The 24,083-nt window shown below is 56.6% G+C and overlaps 1 protein-coding gene across 2 annotated transcripts in view; it reads left to right on the forward strand.

The window, feature by feature from the left end:
• The window catches only part of LOC138260858 (ceramide kinase-like), a 179,193-nt gene that overhangs the window by 21,937 nt on the left and 133,173 nt on the right, over nt 1-24,083 (forward strand). The gene's annotated exons all lie outside the window — the stretch shown is intronic.

Raw genomic sequence — 24,083 nt, forward strand, 5'->3', positions numbered from 1 at the left:
CCTCAGACTAGAGCCTGGTGAAGAGGTGAGGCTTGTCTGAGCTCACACGTGGCATCAGCAAAGGATCACACATCGCGTTAGGCAGTATTTTCAGTGCCTCACACTAGAGCCTGGTGAAGCGGTGAGGCTTGTCTGAGCTCACACATGGCATCAGCCCAGGATCACACATCTCCTTACGCAGTATTTTCAGGGCTTCAGTCTAGAGCCTGGTGAAGAGGTGAGGCTTGTCTGAGCTCACACGTGGCATCAGCCCAGGATCACACATCGCGCTAGGCAGTATTTTCAGTGCCTCAGACTAGAGCCTGGTGAAGAGGTGAGGCTTGTCTGAGCTCACACGTGGCATCAGCCCAGGATCACACATCGCGTTAGGCAGTATTTTCAGGGCCTCAGTCTAGAGCCTGTGAAGAGGTGAGGCTTGTCTGAGCTCACACGTGGCATCAGCCCAGGATCACACATCGCGTTAGGCAGTATTTTCAGGGCCTCAGACTAGAGCCTGGTGAAGAGGTGAGGCTTGTCTGAGCTCACCCGTGGCCTCAGCCCAGGATCACACATCTCCTTAGGCAGTATTTCAGGGCCTCGGACTAGAGCCTGTGAAGAGGTGAGGCTTGTCTGAGCTCACACGTGGCATCAGCCCAGGATCACACATTTCCTTAGGCAGTATTTTCAGGGCCTCAGTCTAGAGCCTGGTGAAGAGGTGAGGCTTGTCTGAGCTCACACGTGGCCTCAGCCCAGGATCACACATCGCGTTAGGCAGTATTTTCAGGGCCTCAGTCTAGAGCCTTGGTAAGAGGTGAGGCTTGTCTGAGCTCACACGTGGCATCAGCCCAGGATCACACATCTCCTTACGCAGTATTTTCAGGGCTTCAGGCTAGAGCCTGGTGAAGAGGTGAGGCTTGTCTGAGCTCACACGTGGCATCAGCCCAGGATCACACATCGCGCTAGGCAGTATTTTCAGTGCCTCAGACTAGAGCCTGGTGAAGAGGTGATGCTTGTCTGAGCTCACCCGTGGCCTCAGCCCAGGATCACACATCTCCTTAGGCAGTATTTCAGGGCCTCGGACTAGAGCCTGTGAAGAGGTGAGGCTTGTCTGAGCTCACACGTGGCCTCAGCCCAGGATCACACATCGTGTTAGGCAGTATTTTCAGGGCTTCAGACTAGAGCCTGGTGAAGAGGTGAGGCTTGTCTGAGCTCACACGTGGCATCAGCCCAGGATCACACATCGCGCTAAGCAGTATTTTCAGTGCCTCAGACTAGAGCCTGGTGAAGAGGTGAGGCTTGTCTGAGCTCACACGTGGCATCAGCCCAGGATCACACATCGCGTTAGGCAGTATTTTCAGGGCTTCAGTCTAGAGCCTGGTGAAGAGGTGAGGCTTGTCTGAGCTCACACTTGGCATCAGCCCAGGATCACACATCGCGTTAGGCAGTATTTTCAGGGCCTCAGTCTAGAGCCTGGTGAAGAGGTGATGCTTGTCTGAGCTCACCCGTGGCCTCAGCCCAGGATCACACATCTCCTTAGGCAGTATTTCAGGGCCTCGGACTAGAGCCTGTGAAGAGGTGAGGCTTGTCTGAGCTCACACGTGGCCTCAGCCCAGGATCACACATCGCGTTAGGCAGTATTTTCAGGGCCTCAGTCTAGAGCCTGGTGAAGCGGTGAGCCTTGTCTGAGATCACACGTGGCCTCAGCCCAGGATCACACATCTCCTTAGGCAGTATTTTCAGGGCCTCAGTCTAGAGCCTGGTGAAGAGGTGAGACTTGTCTGAGCTCACACGTGGCATCAGCCCAGGATCACACATCTCCTTAGGCAGTATTTTCAGGGCCTCAGTCTAGAGCCTGGTGAAGAGGTGAGGCTTGCCTTAGCTCACACGTGGCCTCAGCCCAGGATCACACATCTCCTTAGGCAGTATTTTCAGGGCCTCTTTCTAGAGCCTGGTGAAGAGGTGAGGCTTGCCTGAGCTCACACGTGGCCTCAGCCCAGGATCACACATCGCGTTAGGCAGTATTTTCAGGGCCTCAGTCTAGAGCCTGGTGAAGAGGTGATGCTTGTCTGAGCTCACCCGTGGCCTCAGCCCAGGATCACACATCTCCTTAGGCAGTATTTCAGGGCCTCGGACTAGAGCCTGTGAAGAGGTGAGGCTTGTCTGAGCTCACACGTGGCCTCAGCCCAGGATCACACATCGCGTTAGGCAGTATTTTCAGGGCCTCAGTCTAGAGCCTGGTGAAGCGGTGAGCCTTGTCTGAGATCACACGTGGCCTCAGCCCAGGATCACACATCTCCTTAGGCAGTATTTTCAGGGCCTCAGTCTAGAGCCTGGTGAAGAGGTGAGACTTGTCTGAGCTCACACGTGGCATCAGCCCAGGATTACACATCGCGTTAGGCAGTAATTTCAGGGCCTCAGACTAGAGCCTGGTGAAGAGGTGAGGCTTGTCTGAGCTCACCCGTGGCCTCAGCCCAGGATCACACATCTCCTTAGGCAGTATTTCAGGGCCTCGGACTAGAGCCTGTGAAGAGGTGAGGCTTGTCTGAGCTCACACGTGGCATCAGCCAGGATCACACATCGCGTTAGGCAGTATTTTCAGGGCCTCAGTCTAGAGCCTGGTGAAGAGGTGAGGCTTGTCTGAGCTCACACGTGGCATCAGCCCAGGATCACACATCGCGTTAGGCAGTATTTTCAGGGCCTCAGTCTAGAGCCTGGTGAAGCGGTGACGCTTGTCTGAGCTCACACGTGGCATCAGCCCAGGATCACACATCGCGTTAGGCAGTATTTTCAGGGCCTCAGTCTAGAGCCTGGTGAAGAGGTGAGTCTTGTCTGAGCTCACAGGTGGCCTCAGCCCAGGATCACACATCTCCTTAGGCAGTATTTTCAGGGCTTCAGTCTAGAGCCTGTGAAGAGGTGAGGCTTGTCTGAGCTCACACGTGGCATCAGCCCAGGATCACACATCGCGTTAGGCAGTATTTTCAGGGCCTCAGTCTAGAGCCTGGTGAAGAGGTGAGGCTTGTCTGAGCTCACACGTGGCCTCAGCCCAGGATCACACATCGCGTTAGGCAGTATTTTCAGGGCCTCAGTCTAGAGCCTGGTGAAGAGGTGAGGCTTGTCTGAGCTCACACGTGGCATCAGCCCAGGATCACACATCTCCTTACGCAGTATTTTCAGGGCTTCAGGCTAGAGCCTGGTGAAGAGGTGAGGCTTGTCTGAGCTCACACGTGGCATCAGCCCAGGATCACACATCGCGCTAGGCAGTATTTTCAGTGCCTCAGACTAGAGCCTGGTGAAGAGGTGATGCTTGTCTGAGCTCACCCGTGGCCTCAGCCCAGGATCACACATCTCCTTAGGCAGTATTTCAGGGCCTCGGACTAGAGCCTGTGAAGAGGTGAGGCTTGTCTGAGCTCACACGTGGCCTCAGCCCAGGATCACACATCGCGTTAGGCAGTATTTTCAGGGCTTCAGACTAGAGCCTGGTGAAGAGGTGAGGCTTGTCTGAGCTCACACGTGGCATCAGCCCAGGATCACACATCGCGCTAGGCAGTATTTTCAGTGCCTCAGACTAGAGCCTGGTGAAGAGGTGAGGCTTGTCTGAGCTCACACGTGGCATCAGCCCAGGATCACACATCGCGTTAGGCAGTATTTTCAGGGCTTCAGTCTAGAGCCTGGTGAAGAGGTGAGGCTTGTCTGAGCTCACACTTGGCATCAGCCCAGGATCACCCATCGCGTTAGGCAGTATTTTCAGGGCCTCAGTCTAGAGCCTGGTGAAGAGGTGATGCTTGTCTGAGCTCACCCGTGGCCTCAGCCCAGGATCACACATCTCCTTAGGCAGTATTTCAGGGCCTCGGACTAGAGCCTGTGAAGAGGTGAGGCTTGTCTGAGCTCACACGTGGCCTCAGCCCAGGATCACACATCGCGTTAGGCAGTATTTTCAGGGCCTCAGTCTAGAGCCTGGTGAAGCGGTGAGCCTTGTCTGAGATCACACGTGGCCTCAGCCCAGGATCACACATCTCCTTAGGCAGTATTTTCAGGGCCTCAGTCTAGAGCCTGGTGAAGAGGTGAGACTTGTCTGAGCTCACACGTGGCATCAGCCCAGGATCACACATCTCCTTAGGCAGTATTTTCAGGGCCTCAGTCTAGAGCCTGGTGAAGAGGTGAGGCTTGCCTTAGCTCACACGTGGCCTCAGCCCAGGATCACACATCTCCTTAGGCAGTATTTTCAGGGCCTCTTTCTAGAGCCTGGTGAAGAGGTGAGGCTTGCCTGAGCTCACACGTGGCCTCAGCCCAGGATCACACATCTCCTTAGGCAGTATTTTCAGGGCCCCAGTCTAGAGCCTGGTGAAGAGGTGAGGCTTGTCTGAGCTCACACGTGGCCTCAGCCCAGGATCACACATCTCCTTAGGCAGTATTTTCAGGGCCTCAGTCTAGAGCCTGGTGAAGAGGTGAGGCTTGTCTGAGCTCAAACGTGGCCTCAGCCCAGGATCACACATCGCGTTAGGCAGTATTTTCAGGGCCTCAGTCTAGAGCCTGGTGAAGAGGTGAGGCTTGTCTGAGCTCACACGTGACATCAGCCCAGGATCACACATCGCGTTAGGCAGTATTTTCAGGGCCTCAGACTAGAGCCTGTGAAGAGGTGAGGCTTGTCTGAGCTCACAGGTGGCATCAGCCAGGATCACACATCGCGTTAGGCAGTATTTTCAGGGCCTCAGTCTAGAGCCTGTGAAGAGGTGAGGCTTGCCTGAGCTCACACGTGGCATCAGCCAGGATCACACATCGCGTTAGGCAGTATTTTCAGGGCTTCAGTCTAGAGCCTGGTGAAGAGGTGAGGCTTGTCTGAGCTCACACGTGGCATCAGCCCAGGATCACACATCGCGTTAGGCAGTATTTTCAGGGCTTCAGTCTAGAATCACACATCGCGTTAGGCAGTAAGCAGGTAAACAGGGCTCCGATATTTCATTGGGTGGAACAGGGGTCCTCGTGGTGTGGATTACCACCAGGGTCAGTACCTGCCACACAGAGTCTGCAGTGATGACTGACGTGGACCCTGCCCTGCCGTGTAGCCTTCTGTGATGGCAAGAAAAAAACTCGGGCATGCGGCGTCAAAAGCAGTCTTTAGAGCAATCGGAATCACCACTCCTACACCAGTACTACACCACTCCTATTCCAGTACTACACCACTCCTATTCCAGTACTACACCACTCCTATTCCAGTACTACACCACTCGTATACACGCCCTACACCACTCGTATACCAGCCCTACACCGCTCGTATACCAGTACTACACCGCTCGTATACCAGTACTACACCGCTCCTATACCAGTACTACACGCCCCCTACACCACTCCTACACCACTCCTGCACCAGCTCTACACCACTCCTGCACCAGCTCTACACCACTCCTGCACCAATACTACACCACTGCTATACCAGTACTACACCACTCCTGCACCAGTACTACACCACTGCTATACCAGTACTACACGGCCCCTACACCACTCCTACACCAGCCCTACACCACTCCTATACCAGTACTACACCACTTGTATTTCAGTACTACACCAGTGCTATACCAGTACTACACCACTCGTATACCAGCCCTACACCGCTCCTATACCAGTACTGCATGGCCCCTACACCAGTACTACACAGCCACTACACCTGTCCTACACCACTCCTATACAAGTACTACACGCCCCCTACACCACTCCTATACCAGCCCTACACCACTCCTATACCAGTACTACACAGCTCCTACATCACTCCTACACTGGCCTTCCACCACTCCTATACCAGTACTACACAGCTCCTACACCACTCCTATACCAGTACTACACCACTCCTGCACCAGCCCTCCACCATTCCAATACAAGTACTACACAGCTCCTACATCACTCCTACACTGGCCCTACACCACTCCTACACAAGTACTACACAGCTCCTACATCACTCCTACACTGGCCGTACACCACTCCTACACAAGTACTACACAGCTCCTACATCACTCCTACACTGGCCGTACACCACTCCTACACAAGTACTACACAGCTCCTACATCACTCCTACACTGGCCGTACACCACTCCCACACAAGTACTACACAGCTCCTACATCACTCCTACACTGGCCCTCCACCACTCCTATACAAGTACTACACTGCTCCTACATCACTCCTACACTGGCCGTACACCACTCCTATACAAGTACTACACAGCTCCTACATCACTCCTACACTGGCCGTACACCACTCCCACACAAGTACTACACAGCTCCTACACTGGCCGTACACCACTCCTACACAAGTACTACACAGCTCCTACATCACTCGTACACTGGCCGTACACCACTCCTACACAAGTACTACACAGCTCCTACATCACTCGTACACTGGCCGTACACCACTCCCACACAAGTACTACACAGCTCCTACATCACTCGTACACTGGCCGTACACCACTCCTACACCAGTACTACACAGCCCCTACATCACTCCTACACTGGCCCTACACCACTCCTATACAGCCCCTACATCACTCCTACACTGGCCCTACACCACTCTCACACAAGTACTACACAGCTCCTACATCACTCGTACACTGGCCCTCCACCACTCCTACACAAGTACTACACAGCTCCTACACTGGCCGTACACCACTCCTATACAAGTACTACACAGCCCCTACATCACTCCTACACTGGCCGTACACCACTCCTACACCAGTACTACACAGCTCCTACATCACTCCTACACTGGCCCTACACCACTCCCATACAAGTACTATACAGCTCCTACATCACTCCTACACTGGCCGTACACCACTCCTACACCAGTACTACACAGCCCCTACATCACTCCTACACTGGCCCTACACCACTCCTATACAAGTACTACACAGCCCCTACATCACTCCTACACTGGCCGTACACCACTCCTACTCAAGTACTACACAGCTCCTACATCACTCGTACACTGGCCCTCCACCACTCCTACACAAGTACTACACAGCTCCTACACTGGCCGTACACCACTCCTATACAAGTACTACACAGCCCCTACATCACTCCTACACTGGCCGTACACCACTCCTACACCAGTACTACACAGCTCCTACATCACTCCTACACTGGCCCTACACCACTCCCATACAAGCACTATACAGCTCCTACATCACTCCTACACTGGCCGTACACCACTCCTACACCAGTACTACACAGCTCCTACATCACTCCTACACTGGCCCTACACCACTCCTATACAAGTACTACACAGCCCCTACATCACTCCTACACTGGCCGTACACCACTCCTACACAAGTACTACACAGCTCCTACATCACTCGTACACTGGCCCTCCACCACTCCTACACAAGTACTACACAGCTCCTACACTGGCCGTACACCACTCCTACACAAGTACTACACAGCTCCTACATCACTCCTACACTGGCCCTCCACCACTCCTACACAAGTACTACACAGCTCCTACACTGGCCATACACCACTCCTACACAAGTACTACACAGCTCCTACATCACTCGTACACTGGCCGTACACCACTCCCACACAAGTACTACACTGCTCCTACATCACTCGTACACTGGCCGTACACCACTCCCACACAAGTACTACACAGCCCCTACATCACTCCTACACTGGCCCTTCACCACTCCTATACAAGTGCTACACTGCTCCTACATCACACCTATACAAGGACTACACAGCCCCTACATCACTCCTACACTGGCCGTACACCACTCCTACACAAGTACTACACAGCTCCTACATCTGTGCCCTTCAAAGCATTTCCAGAGGCCAGGAGAGGCTATTCCCTCCCCAGCCTTTAACACCTATTTCCAAAGGGAGAGGGTGTAACACCCTGCTCCCAGAGGAAATGCTTTGTTCTGCCTTCCTGGGACTGAGCTGCTTAGACCCCAGGAGGTCAGAACCCTGTCTGTGAGGTGGCAGCAGCTGTAGCTGCAGGGCAAGCCTCAGAGAGCTGGTTTGGCAGTACCCGGGTCCATACTGGAGCCCCCAGGATGCATGGAATTGACTCCCCAATATCAGATTTGGAATGGGGGGACAGTTTCATGACCTTAGACATGTTACATGGCCATATTCGGAGTTACCATTGTGAAGCTACATATAGGTAGTGACCTATATGTAGTGCACGCGTGTAATGGTGTCTCTGCACTCACAAAGTTCGGGCAAATGGCCCAAAACGATGTGAGGGCACCTTTGCTAGTGCACGGGTGCCCTCATACTTAGTAAATTTGCACCTAACCTTCAGCAAGTGAAGGTTAGACATATAGGTAACTTATAAGTTACTAAAGTGAAGTGAAAATGGCTGTGAAATATCGTGGACGTTATTTCACTCAGGCTGCAGTGGCAGGCCTGTGTAAAGGTTTGTCTGAGCTCCCTATGGGTGGCAAAAGAAGTGCTGCAACCCATAGGGATCTCCTGGAACCCGAATACCCTGGGTACCTAGGTACCATATACTAGGGAATTATAAGTGTGTTCCAGTGTGCCAATTGAAATCGGTAAAAGTGGCCACTAGCCTATAGTGGCAAATTTAAAGGCAGAGAGGGCATAAGCACTGAGGTTCTGATTAGCAGAGCCTCAGTGATACAGTTAGTCACTACACAGGTAACACATTCAGGCCACAAACTATGAGCACTGGGGACCGGGCTAGCAGGATCCCAGTGAGGCAGGCAAAAACAAACTAGCATACATGTAAAAATGGGGGTAACATGCCAGGCAAGATGGTACTTTCCTACACCTGTCGTACACTGGTCCTACACCTGTCGTACACTGGTCCTACACCTGTCGTACACTGGTCCTACACCTGTCGTACACTGGTCCTACACCTGTCGTACACCGGTCCTACACCTGTCGTACACCGGTCCTACACCTGTCGTACACCGGTCCTACACCTGTCGTACACCGGTCCTACACCTGTCGTACACCGGTCCTACACCGGTCGTACACTGGTCCTACACCGGTCATACACTGGTCCTACACCCATCCTACACCTGTCGTACACCGGTCCTAAACCCTTCTTACACCTGTCGTACACCGGTCCTACACCTGTCGTACACCGGTCCTACACCTGTCGTACACCGGTCCTACACCTGTCGTACACCGGTCCTACACCTGTCGTACACTGGTCCTACACCCATCCTACACCTGTCGTACACCGGTCCTACACCCTTCTTACACCTGTCGTACACCGGTCCTACACCTGTCGTACACCGGTCCTACACCTGTCGTACACCGGTCCTACACCTGTCGTACACCGGTCCTACACCTGTCGTACACCGGTCCTACACCTGTCGTACACCGGTCCTACACCTGTCGTACACCGGTCCTACACCTGTCGTACACTGGTCCTACACCTGTCGTACACTGGTCCTACACCTGTCGTACACTGGTCCTACACCTGTCGTACACTGGTCCTACACCTGTCGTACACTGGTCCTACACCGGTCGTACACTGGTCCTACACCGGTCGTACACTGGTCCTACACCTGTCGTACACTGGTCCTACACCTGTCGTACACTGGTCCTACACCTGTCGTACACTGGTCCTACACCTGTCGTACACTGGTCCTACACCTGTCGTACACTGGTCCTACACCTGTCGTACACTGGTCCTACACCCATCCTACACCTGTCGTACACTAGTTGTACACCCATCCTACACCTGTCGTACACTAGTTGTACACCCATCTTACACCTGCTGTACACTGGTCCTACACCCATCCTACACCTGATGTACACTGGTCCTACACCTGTCGTACACTGGTCCTACACCTGTCGTACACTGGTCCTACACCTGTCGTACACTGGTCCTACACCTGTCGTACACTGGTCCTACACCTGTCGTACACTGGTCCTACACCTGTCGTACAGTGGTCCTACACCTGTCGTACACTGGTCCTACACCTGTCGTACACTGGTCCTACACCTGTCGTACACTGGTCCTACACCTGTCGTACACTGGTCCTACACCTGTCGTACACTGGTCCTACACTGGTCCTACACCTGTCGTACACCGGTCCTACACCTGTCGTACACCGGTCCTACACCTGTCGTACACTGGTCCTACACCCATCCTACACCTGTCGTACACTGGTCCTACACCCATCCTACACCTGTCGTACACTAGTTGTACACCCATCTTACACCTGCTGTACACTGGTCCTACACCCATCCTACACCTGTCGTACACCGGTCCTACACCTGTCGTACACCGGTCCTACACCTGTCCTACACCGGTCCTACACCCTTCTTACACCTGTCGTACACCGGTCCTACACCTGTCGTACACCGGTCCTACACCTGTCGTACACCGGTCCTACACCTGTCGTACACCGGTCCTACACCGGTCGTACACCGGTCCTACACCGGTCGTACACCGGTCCTACACCTGTCGTACACCGGTCCTACACCGGTCGTACACTGGTCCTACACCGGTCGTACACTGGTCCTACACCGGTCGTACACTGGTCCTACACCGGTCGTACACTGGTCCTACACCGGTCGTACACTGGTCCTACACCGGTCGTACACTGGTCCTACACCCATCCTACACCTGTCGTACACCGGTCCTAAACCCTTCTTACACCTGTCGTACACCGGTCCTACACCTGTCGTACACCGGTCCTACACCTGTCGTACACTGGTCCTACACCCATCCTACACCTGTCGTACACCGGTCCTACACCCTTCTTACACCTGTCGTACACCGGTCCTACACCTGTCGTACACCGGTCCTACACCTGTCGTACACCGGTCCTACACCTGTCGTACACCGGTCCTACACCGGTCCTACACCTGTCGTACACCGGTCCTACACCTGTCGTACACCGGTCCTACACCTGTCGTACACCGGTCCTACACCGGTCGTACACTGGTCCTACACCGGTCGTACACTGGTCCTACACCTGTCGTACACTGGTCCTACACCTGTCGTACACTGGTCCTACACCTGTCGTACACTGGTCCTACACCTGTCGTACACTGGTCCTACACCTGTCGTACACTGGTCCTACACCTGTCGTACACTGGTCCTACACCCATCCTACACCTGTCGTACACTAGTTGTACACCCATCCTACACCTGTCGTACACTAGTTGTACACCCATCTTACACCTGCTGTACACTGGTCCTACACCTGTCGTACACTGGTCCTACACCTGATGTACACTGGTCCTACACCCATCCTACACCTGATGTACACCGGTCCTACACCTGTCGTACACCGGTCCTACACCTGTCGTACACCGGTCCTACACCTGTCGTACACTGGTCCTACACCTGTCGTACACTGGTCCTACACCTGTCGTACACTGGTCCTACACCTGTCGTACACTGGTCCTACACCTGTCGTACACTGGTCCTACACCTGTCGTACACTGGTCCTACACCTGTCGTACACTGGTCCTACACCCTTCTTACACCTGTCGTACACCTGTCCTACACCTGTCGTACACCGGTCCTACACCTGTCGTACACTGGTCCTACACCTGTCGTACACTGGTCCTACACCTGTCGTACACTGGTCCTACACCTGTCGTACACTGGTCCTACACCTGTCGTACACTGGTCCTACACCTGTCGTACACTGGTCCTACACCTGATGTACACTGGTCCTACACCTGTCGTACACTGGTCCTACACCCATCCTACACCTGTCGTACACCCATCCTACACCTGTCGTACACCGGTCCTACACCTGTCGTACACCGGTCCTACACCTGTCGTACACCGGTCCTACACCTGTCGTACACCGGTCCTACACCTGTCGTACACCGGTCCTACACCTGTCCTACACCGGTCCTACACCTGTCGTACACCGGTCCTACACCCTTCTTACACCTGTCGTACACCGGTCCTACACCTGTCGTACACCGGTCCTACACCTGTCGTACACCGGTCCTACACCTGTCGTACACCGGTCCTACACCTGTCGTACACCGGTCCTACACCTGTCGTACACTGGTCCTACACCTGTCGTACACTGGTCCTACACCGGTCGTACACTGGTCCTACACCGGTCGTACACTGGTCCTACACCGGTCGTACACTGGTCCTACACCCATCCTACACCTGTCGTACACCGGTCCTAAACCCTTCTTACACCTGTCGTACACCGGTCCTACACCTGTCGTACACCGGTCCTACACCTGTCGTACACTGGTCCTACACCCATCCTACACCTGTCGTACACCGGTCCTACACCCGTCCTACACCTGTCGTACACCTGTCGTACACTGGTCCTACACCTGTCGTACACTGGTCCTACACCTGTCGTACACTGGTCCTACACCTGTCGTACACTGGTCCTACACCTGTCGTACACTGGTCCTACACCGGTCGTACACTGGTCCTACACCGGTCGTACACTGGTCCTACACCGGTCGTACACTGGTCCTACACCGGTCGTACACTGGTCCTACACCCATCCTACACCTGTCGTACACCGGTCCTAAACCCTTCTTACACCTGTCGTACACCGGTCCTACACCTGTCGTACACCGGTCCTACACCTGTCGTACACTGGTCCTACACCCATCCTACACCTGTCGTACACCGGTCCTACACCCTTCTTACACCTGTCGTACACCGGTCCTACACCTGTCGTACACCGGTCCTACACCTGTCGTACACCGGTCCTACACCTGTCGTACACCTGTCGTACACCGGTCCTACACCTGTCGTACACCGGTCCTACACCTGTCGTACACCGGTCCTACACCTGTCGTACACCGGTCCTACACCTGTCGTACACCGGTCCTACACCGGTCGTACACTGGTCCTACACCGGTCGTACACTGGTCCTACACCGGTCGTACACTGGTCCTACACCGGTCGTACACTGGTCCTACACCTGTCGTACACTGGTCCTACACCTGTCGTACACTGGTCCTACACCTGTCGTACACTGGTCCTACACCTGTCGTACACTGGTCCTACACCTGTCGTACACTGGTCCTACACCCTTCTTACACCTGTCGTACACCTGTCCTACACCTGTCGTACACCGGTCCTACACCTGTCGTACACCGGTCCTACACCTGTCGTACACTGGTCCTACACCTGTCGTACACTGGTCCTACACCTGATGTACACTGGTCCTACACCTGTCGTACACTGGTCCTACACCTGATGTACACTGGTCCTACACCCATCCTACACCTGATGTACACCGGTCCTACACCTGTCGTACACCGGTCCTACACCTGTCGTACACCGGTCCTACACCTGTCGTACACTGGTCCTACACCTGTCGTACACTGGTCCTACACCTGTCGTACACTGGTCCTACACCTGTCGTACACTGGTCCTACACCCTTCTTACACCTGTCGTACACCTGTCCTACACCTGTCGTACACCGGTCCTACACCTGTCGTACACCGGTCCTACACCTGTCGTACACCGGTCCTACACCTGTCGTACACTGGTCCTACACCTGATGTACACTGGTCCTACACCTGTCGTACACTGGTCCTACACCTGATGTACACTGGTCCTACACCCATCCTACACCTGATGTACACCGGTCCTACACCTGTCGTACACCGGTCCTACACCCGTCCTACACCTGTCGTACACCTGTCGTACACCGGTCCTACACCTGTCGTACACCGGTCCTACACCCTTCTTACACCTGTCGTACACCGGTCCTACACCTGTCGTACACCGGTCCTACACCGGTCCTACACCGGTCCTACACCGGTCCTACACCTGTCGTACACCGGTCCTACACCTGTCGTACACCGGTCCTACACCTGTCGTACACCGGTCCTACACCTGTCGTACACCGGTCCTACACCTGTCGTACACCGGTCCTACACCTGTCGTACACCGGTCCTACACCGGTCCTACACCGGTCCTACACCTGTCGTACACCGGTCCTACACCTGTCGTACACCGGTCCTACACCTGTCGTACACCGGTCCTACACCTGTCGTACACCGGTCCTACACCTGTCGTACACCGGTCCTACACCTGTCGTACACCGGTCCTACACCTGTCGTACACCGGTCCTACACCTGTCGTACACCGGTCCTACACCCATCCTACACCTGATGTACACTGGTCCTACACCTGTCGTACACCGGTCCTACACCGGTCCTACACCTGTCGTACACCGGTCCTACACCTGTCGTACACCGGTCCTACACCTGTCGTACACCGGTCCTACACCTGTCGTACACCGGTCCTACACCTGTCGTACACCGGTCCTACACCTGATGTACACCGGTCCTACACCTGTCGTACACCGGTCCTACACCTGTCGTACACCGGTCCTACACCTGTCGTACACCGGTCCTACACCTGTCGTACACCGGTCCTACACCTGTCGTACACCGGTCCTACACCTGTCGTACACCGGTCCTACACCTGTCGTACACCGGTCCTACACCTGTCGTACACCGGTCCTACACCTGTCGTACACCGGTCCTACACCTGTCGTACACCGGTCCTACACCTGCTGTACACCGGTCCTACACCTGCTGTACACCGGTCCTACACCTGCTGTACACCGGTCCTACACCTGTCGTACACCGGTCCTACACCTGTCGTACACCGGTCCTACACCTGATGTACACCGGTCCTACACCGGTCCTACACCGGTCCTACACCTGATGTACACCTTTCGTACACCACTGTTGTCCATCTTTCTCCAAAGATCATGCACCATAGATACATTCAAACTTGTGCAGTCTCCGGTCCTGTGGGTGAATCCCCCATCGCAGGCGCCCCTTCAGTTCCTCATATTTGAGGCCTTGGATAAGGAAGTGTCTAGTTTTTTCCAGGCGGGGTCACATTGTTGGCAAACGCCATCTCTTCCTGGTTTGAGGCCTGTGCTCTGCGCAGGCTTCATGAATTAATAAGCAGCCAGGAGCAGTTAGTAATGGAAATGGTTATTATTATTCCAGGGCTTGTACAGCAGATGATGAAACGCATCTTATTTGGGGCAGCTCCTCCTCTGAGCATCACAAGGTCCGGCATCAGTAAGGGCGACCCGTGCGCTGTTGGGTGGCGCCCAGGGGTGGCACAGGGTACACTCGAGGGATGTGGGATGCCCTCTCGCCGGCTCCCTGCGGCAGTAACCGTGAAGCCCTGGGGACCTTGCTTGGCGTGGATCTTCGGGTTAAACACCGAGCATCCTCCGGTTCGGACTAGGACGGCGATCCCTACGTCTCTGATCTGGAACCGATGGTGGTTTGTCCTGGTTGACTCCCGGGTTCTGCTTCCAGCCCGGGTATAAAACCACCTTTGTCGTCTCCTGGCACCTAAGGTGCCCTCTTGGCACACAACTGGGTGCTCGCTTGGAGTGAGTGATGCCCTACGGAATGAGTCACCCGTCGCTGGCCTCGCAGCACCTGTCTGTGAATGCTGTGACCATAGCAGTAAACGCGCCCCAGGCCCCTAGCAGCACCCGGCTGCTTGTTTGCTGTGAGTCCGGATACAACGGACAACAAGGTCACCTTCTTCCTATATATTTTCAGTGCAATCTCTCTCTCTTTTCATAGCAGCAATCACCAATGTATTCAGCCCCTGAGTCCTGTGTGAGATGTATGAATTTAGTATATAACTTTTTGTGGTATTGGGGACAGCTGTAGACTAGAGAAGGAACCCTTCTCATGAAGAATATTTGAATGTCGTGTAGACCACCCATGGGAGAGTGGTCCCGTCCTGTGATGTATTTTTATTTAATCATGTGCTTTGGTCAAGGGCTGCTGCCCACCCTCAGGGGGCCTCGGCGGGTTCTCCATCCTGTCCATTGCTTAGACGTCTAATGAAGGTAGCAGGCGCCGCTGTTTTGGGGGGCATCAGACGTGGGTCTGCTGCTGTGTGGATCAGGTGGGACACCTGGAAGCCAGGGGGCGCTGCAGGGGTGGGTAGCTGCCCGGTGCATAAGAAGACCTGGTCGGTGGTACCAGTGGGCACTGAGAGATGCAGGAACGCGGGGTGGTCCACTTGCCTCGCCCAGCGTATGGGGAGGTCTCCTCCAGATCACACCCGGAGTAGCCTCGCCTTCCCCAGCATCTTCTTCTCTTGGAGTCCACACAACTTTCTGTAGTTTCTCACTGGTGTGGGAGCCCACGCCACTGCCTGGAGCCCTGGCACTTTGAAGGGATGGGGGACCTCTTCATCCAGGGATGCGGAGGGTCACTAGTCCTGCGTCCAGAGGACCATTAAGGGCCCCAGACCTGCTATCTTCTCAAACATACTTACCGTGTGAAGAGGGGGCAGGCCTGTGCTTAGTTCACCCTCAGGGGTGTAACACAGCCCCCTGCAGCCCTTCAGGGATGTATGGGAGACTCAGAGGCCCCTTATCACATTCCGCAGGTGGCCCCATCATTTTGTATTCTGCCTCTGTGCGGCCTCGGGTGCCTGATGCCCTCCACAGTCAAAGCCCGGAAGCGTCTGAGGACAGCACACATGTCTTAGGGAGGTTTAAAAACCCTCAGTGGACATCGGCTGTCCAGAGACTCCGAGGACGAGCTGGAAACCAACTCTGTGCGAGGGTTTCCAGCTCACCATGTGATATCGGCTTTCAGCCGGGAATCGAGTGACACACAGTGGCGCCACTGTGACCCGCATCCCTCAAGGGGCCTCCCTGAGGATGCAGCTCTCAGGGGGCCTCCCTGAGGATGCAGCTCTCAGGGGGCCTCCCTGAGGATGCAGCTCTCAGGGGGCCTCTTTGGTGGTGCAGCTCTCATCGGGCCTCTTTGAGGGTGCAGCTCTCATCGGGCCTCTTTGAGGGTGCATATCTCAGGGGGCCTCTTTGGGGTGCAGCTGACATGGGGCCTCTTTGGGGGTGCAGCTCTCAGGGGGCCTCTTTGAGGGTGCAGCTCTCAGGGTCCGTCTTTGGACGGCAGCTGGTATGGTGCCTCTCTGAGGGCTCAGCTGGTATGGTGCCTCTTTGAGAGTGAATCAGTCAGGGTGCCTCTTTGAGGGTGCAGCTGTCAGGGGGCCTCTTTGAGGGTGCAGCTCTCAGAGGGCCTCTTTGAGGGTGCACCTCTCAAGAGGCCTCTTTGAGGGTGCACCTCTCAAGAGGCCTCTTTGGGGGTGCAGCTCTCATCGGGCCTCTTTGAGGGTGCATATCTCAGGGAGCCTCTTTGAGGGTGCATATCTCAGGTGGCCTCTTTGAGAGAGCAGCTCTCAGGGTGCCTCTACGAGGGTGCATCTGTTATGGTGTATCTTTGAGGGTGCAGCTCTCAGGGGGCCTCTTTGGGGGTGCAGCTGACATTGGGCCTCTTTGGGGGTGCAGCTCTCAGGGGGCCTCTTTGAGGGTGCAGCTCTCAGGGGGCCTCTTTGAGGGTGCAGCTGTTAGGGTGCCTCTTTGTGGGTGCAGCTGACAGGACGCCTCTTTGAGGGTGGAGCTCTCAGGGGGCCTCTTTGAGGGTGCAGCTCTCAGGGGGCCTCTTTGAGGGTGCAGCTCTCAGGGGGCCTCTTTGAGGGTGCAGCTGTTAGGGTGCCTCTTTGAGGGTGCCGCTGACAGGACGACTCTTTGAGGGTGCAGCTCTCAGGGGGCCTCTTTGAGGGTGCAGCTCTCAGGGGGCCTCTTTGAGGGTGCAGCTCTCAGGGGGCCTCTTTGAGGGTGCAGCTCTCAGGGTGCCTCTTTGAGGGAGCAGCTCTCAGGGGGCCTCTTTGAGGGTGCAGGTGTCAGGGGGCCTCTTTGAGGGTGCAGCTCTCAGGGGGCCTCTTTGAGGGTGCAGCTCTCAGGGTGCCTCTTTGAGGGTGCAGCTCTCAGGGTGCCTATTTGAGAGAGCACATGTTAGGGTGCCTCTTTGAGGGTGCACCTGTTAGGGTGCCTCTTTGAGGGTGCAGCTCTCAGGGGGCCTCTTTGAGGGTGCAGCTCTCAGGGGGCCTCTTTGAGGGTGCATATCTCAGGTGGCCTCTTTGAGAGAGCAGCTCTCAGAGTGCCTCTATGAGGGTGCATCTGTTATGGTGTATCTTTGAGGGTGCAGCTCTCAGTGTGCGTCTTTGGGTGGCAGCTGTCATGGTGTCTCTCTGAGAGTGAATCAACCAGGTTGCCTCTTTGAGGGTGCAGCTGTCAGGGGGCCTCTTTGAGGGTGCAGCTGTCAGGGGGCCTCTTTGAGGGTGCAGCTGTCAGGGGGCCTCTTTGAGGGTGCAGCTGACGGGGCCTCTTTGAGAAAGCAGCTCTCAGGGTGCCTCTATGAGGGTGCAACTGTTATGGTGTATCTTTGAGGGTTCAGCTCTCAGGGTACGCCTTTAGGGGTGCAGCTGTCAGGGGGCCTCTTTGAAAGTGCAGCTCTTAGGGTGTCTCCCTGAGGGCAGAGGTGTTATTGTGTCTCTTTGAGGGTGCACCAGTCAGGGTGCCTCTTTGAGTGTGCAGCTGTCATGACGTCTCTGAGGGCACAACTGTTAGGGTGCCTCTTTGAGGGTGCAGCTGTCAGGATGCCTCTTTTAGGGTGCAGCTGTTATGTTGTCTCTTTGGGGGTGCAGCTCTTAGGGTGTCTCTCTGAGGGCACAGCTGTTATTGTGTCTCTTTGAGGGTGCAGCTATCAGGTTGCGTCATTGAAAATGCAGCTCTCGGGGGGCCTTTTTAAGGGTGCAGCTGTCAGGGTGCCTCTTTGAGGGTGCAACTGTCAGGGGGCCTCTTTGAGGGTGCAGCTGTCAGGGGGCCTCTTTGAGGGTGCAGTTGTCAGGGTGCCTCTTTGAGGGCGCAGCTGTCATGGGGCCTCTTTGAGGGTGCAGTTGTCAGGGTGCCTCTTTGAGGGCGCAGCTGTCATGGGGCCTCTTTGAGAGTTCAGCTGTGTGGGTGCAGGTTTAATGAATGCCCTTGGGGTGCGGCTCTTCCTGGGCTGCCCCTGGTTAGACCGGTTTGCTCTTCCTTTGGGTGACGGGAGCAGTGACCCGAGGCTGGGGGGGTGTGGTTGGGTGTGGGTGGGGCGGACTGACCCGCAGGACTGGTTTGTGGGACTCGGCTCCAAGCTGTGTCCAGCCCGGAGATTAGCAAACTCCACCCCCTCCTCAGCCCAGGTGTGAGGGCTATGACGTCATCACATCAGGTCACCGGTCTGTGACATCACTATATCAGATTAGAAGCCTATGATGTCACTATCAAACCGGAGGTGAAGCCATCATAAGCAGGAGTGGGGTGAGGGAGCTTGATATGAAAGTGGGGGAGATCTCAGTAGGACGGGGGGTCCCATGAGGAAGGGGTCTCAGTGTTAGGTGGGCAGGTTGGCTCGAGTAGCTGGCGGAACCCAAATCTAGCCACTTCTGCCTCTGTACCAGCGGTGCCCATCATACACCCACCCCTGCCTGTGCCCATCATACACCCACCCCTGCCTGTGCCCATCGTACACCCACCCCCGCCGGTGCCCATCATACACCCCCCCCCCCCGCCGGTGCCCATCATACACCCACCCCCGCCGGTGCCCATCATACACCCACCCCCGCCGGTGCCCATCATACACCCCCCCCCCCGCCGGTGCCCATCATACACCCCCCCCCCCGCCGGTGCCCATCATACACCCACCCCGCCGGTGCCCATCATACACCCACCCCTGCCTGTGCCTATCATACACCCACCCCTGCTGGGGGGCTGCCCCTTGTTACCCATCATACACCCACCCCTGCCTGTGCCCATCATACACCCACCCCTGCATGTGCCCATCATACACCCACCCCTGCCTGTGCCCATCATACACCCACCCCTGCCTGTGCCCATCATACACCCACCCCCGCCTGTTCCCATCATACACCCACCCCCGCCTGTTCCCATCATACACCCCCCCGCCGGTGCCCATCATACACCCACCCCCGCCGGTGCCCATCAGACACCCACCCCCGCCGGTGCCCATCAGACACCCACCCCCGCCGGTGCCCATCAGACACCCACCCCCGCCGGTGCCTATCAGACACCCACCCCTGCCGGTGCCTATCATACACCCACCCCTGCTGGGGGCTGCCCCTTGTTACCCATCATACACCCACCCCTGCTGGGGGCTTGCCCCTTGTTACCCATCATACACCCACCCCTGCCTGTGCCCATCATACACCCACCCCTGCTGGGGGCCTGCCCCTTGTTACCCATCATACACCCACCCCTGCCTGTGCCCATCATACACCCACCCCTGCCTGTGCCCATCATACACCCACCCCTGCTGGGGAGCTGCCCCTTGTTACCCATCACACCTACCCCCGCCTATTCCCATCATACACCCATCCCTGCTGGGGGGCTGCCCCTTGTTACCCATCATACACCCACCCCTGCCTGTTCCCATCATACAACCACCCCTGCTGGGGGGCCTGCCCCTTGTTACCAATCATACCCACCCCTGCTGATGGAGCCTGCCCCTTGTTACCAATCATACCCACCCCTGCTGGGGGCCTGCCGCTTTTTACCCATCATACACCCACCCCTGCTGGGGGCCTGCCCCTTGTTACCCATCATACACCCACCCCTGCCTGTTCCCATCATACACCCACCCCTGCTGAAGGAGCCTGCCCCTTGTTGCCCATTATACACCCACATCCACCCCCCTGCCTGTGCCCATCATACACCCACCCCTGCCTGTGCCTATCATACACCCACCCCTGCTGGGGGCCTGCCCCTTGTTACCCATCATACACCCCCCTGCCTGTGCCCATCATACACCCACCCCTGCTGGGGGCCTGCCCCTTGTTACCCATCATACACACACACCCCTGCTGAAGGAGCCTGCCCCTTGTTACGCATCATCCACCCACTGCCTTTGCCCATCATTCACCCACCCCTGCTGGGGGGCCTGCCCCTTGTTAGCAATCATACACCCACCCTTGCTGAGGGAGCCTGCCCCTCGTTACCCATCATACACCCACCCCTGTTGGGGGGGGCTGCCCTTTGTTACCCATCATACACCCCGCCCCTCCTGAAGGAGCCTGCCCCTTGTTACCCATCATACACCCACCCCTGTTGGGGGAGCTGCCCTTTGTTACCCATCATACACCCCGCCCCTCCTGAAGGAGCCTGCCCCTTGTTACCCATCATACACCCACCCCTGTTGGGGGAGCTGCCCTTTGTTACCCATCATACACCCCGCCCCTCCTGAAGGAGCCTGCCCCTTGTTACCCATCATACACCCACCCCTGTTGGGGGTGCTGCCTCTTGTTACCCATCATACACCCACCCCTGCTGAAGGAGCCTGCCCCTTGTTGCCCATCATACACCCACATCCACCCCCTGCCTGTGCCCATCATACACCCACCCCTGCTGGGGGGCCTGCCCCTTGTTACCCATCATACACCCACCCCTGCCTGTTCCCATCATACACCCACCCCTGCTGAAGGAGCCTGCCCCTTGTTGCCCATCATACACCCATATCCACCCCCCTGCCTGTGCCCATCATACACCCAGCCCTGCCTGTGCCTATCATACACCCACCCTTGCTGGGGGCCTGCCCCTTGTTACCCATCAGACACCCCCCTGCCTGTGCCCATCATACACCCACCCCTGCTGGGGGCCTGCCCCTTGTTACCCATCATACACACAGACCCCTGCTGAAGGAGCCTGCCCCTTGTTATGCATCATCCACCCACATCCACCCACTGCCTTTGCCCATCATTCACCCACCCCTGCTGGGGGGCCTGCCCCTTGTTAGCAATCATACAACCACCCCTGCTGAGGGAGCCTGCCCCTCGTTACCCATCATACACCCACCCCTGTTGGGGGGGGGGGCTGCCCTTTGTTACCCATCATACACCCCGCCCCTCCTGAAGGAGCCTGCCCCTTGTTACCCATCATACACCCACCCCTGTTGGGAGTGCTGCCTCTTGTTACCCATCATACACCCACCCCTGCTGAAGGAGCCTGCCCTTGTTGCCCATCATACACCCACATCCACCCCCTGTCTGTGCCCATCATACACCCACCCCTGCTGGGGGCCTGCCCCTTGTTACCCATCATACACCCACCCCTGCCTGTTCCCATCATACACCCACCCCTGCTGAAGGAGCCTGCCCCTTGTTGCCCATCATACAACCCATATCCACCCCCCTGCCTGTGCCCATCATACACCCAGCCCTGCCTGTGCCTATCATACACACACCCCTGCTGGGGGCCTGCCCCTTGTTACCCATCATACACCCCCCTGCCTGTGCCCATCATACACCCACCCCTGCTGGGGGCCTGCCCCTTGTTACCCATCATACACACACACCCCTGCTGAAGGAGCCTGCCCCTTGTTACGCATCATCCACCCACTGCCTTTGCCCATCATTCACCCACCCCTGCTAGGGGGCCTGCCCCTTGTTAGCAATCATACACCCACCCTTGCTGAGGGAGCCTGCCCCTCGTTACCCATCATACACCCACCCCTGTTGGGGGGGGCTGCCCTTTGTTACCCATCATACACCCCGCCCCTCCTGAAGGAGCCTGCCCCTTGTTACCCATCATACACCCACCCCTGTTGGGGGAGCTGCCCTTTGTTACCCATCATACACCCCGCCCCTCCTGAAGGAGCCTGCCCCTTGTTACCAATCATACACCCACCCCTGTTGGGGGTGCTGCCTCTTGTTACCCATCATACACCCACCCCTGCTGAAGGAGCCTGCCCCTTGTTGCCCATCATACACCCACATCCACCCCCTGCCTGTGCCCATCATACACCCACCCCTGCTGGGGGGCCTGCCCCTTGTTACCCATCATACACCCACCCCTGCCTGTTCCCATCATACACCCACCCCTGCTGAAGGAGCCTGCCCCTTGTTGCCCATCATACACCCATATCCACCCCCCTGCCTGTGCCCATCATACACCCAGCCCTGCCTGTGCCTATCATACACCCACCCCTGCTGGGGGCCTGCCCCTTGTTACCCATCAGACACCCCCCTGCCTGTGCCCATCATACACCCACCCCTGCTGGGGGCCTGCCCCTTGTTACCCATCATACACACAGACCCCTGCTGAAGGAGCCTGCCCCTTGTTACGCATCATCCACCCACATCCACCCACTGCCTTTGCCCATCATTCACCCACCCCTGCTGGGGGGCCTGCCCCTTGTTAACAATCATACAACCACCCCTGCTGAGGGAGCCTGCCCCTCGTTACCCATCATACACCCACCCCTGTTGGGGGGGGCTGCCCTTTGTTACCCATCATACACCCCGCCCCTCCTGAAGGAGCCTGCCCCTTGTTACCCATCATACACCCACCCCTGTTGGGGGTGCTGCCTCTTGTTACCCATCATACACCCACCCCTGCCGAAGGAGCCTGCCCCTTGTTGCCCATCATACACCCACATCCACCCCCTGTCTGTGCCCATCATACACCCACCCCTGCTGGGGGCCTGCCCCTTGTTACCCATCATACACCCACCCCTGCCTGTTCCCATCATACACCCACCCCTGCTGAAGGAGCTTGCCCCTTGTTGCCCATCATACAACCCATATCCACCCCCCTGCCTGTGCCCATCATACACCCAGCCCTGCCTGTGCCTATCATACACCCACCCCTGCTGGGGGCCTGCCCCTTGTTACCCATCATACACCCCCCTGCCTGTGCCCATCATACACCCACCCCTGCTGGGGGCCTGCCGCTTGTTACCCATCATACACACACACCCCTGCTGAAGGAGCCTGCCCCTTGTTACGCATCATCCACCCACTGCCTTTGCCCATCATACACCCACCCCTGCTGGGGGCCTGCCCCTTGTTACCCATCATACACACAGACCCCTGCTGAAGGAGCCTGCCCCTTGTTACGCATCATCCACCCACATCCACCCACTGCCTTTCCCATCATTCACCCACCCCTGCTGGGGGGCCTGCCCCTTGTTAGCAATCATACAACCACCCCTGCTGAGGGAGCCTGCCCCTCGTTACCCATCATACACCCACCCCTGTTGGGGGGGGCTGCCCTTTGTTACCCATCATACACCCCGCCCCTCCTGAAGGAGCCTGCCCCTTGTTACCCATCATACACCCACCCCTGTTGGGGGTGCTGCCTCTTGTTACCCATCATACACCCACCCCTGCTGAAGGAGCCTGCCCCTTGTTGCCCATCATACACCCACATCCACCCCCTGTCTGTGCCCATCATACACCCACCCCTGCTGGGGGCCTGCCCCTTGTTAC

Source organism: Pleurodeles waltl, chromosome 10, assembly GCF_031143425.1.
Source record: "Pleurodeles waltl isolate 20211129_DDA chromosome 10, aPleWal1.hap1.20221129, whole genome shotgun sequence".
Lineage (NCBI taxonomy): Eukaryota > Metazoa > Chordata > Amphibia > Caudata > Salamandridae > Pleurodeles > Pleurodeles waltl.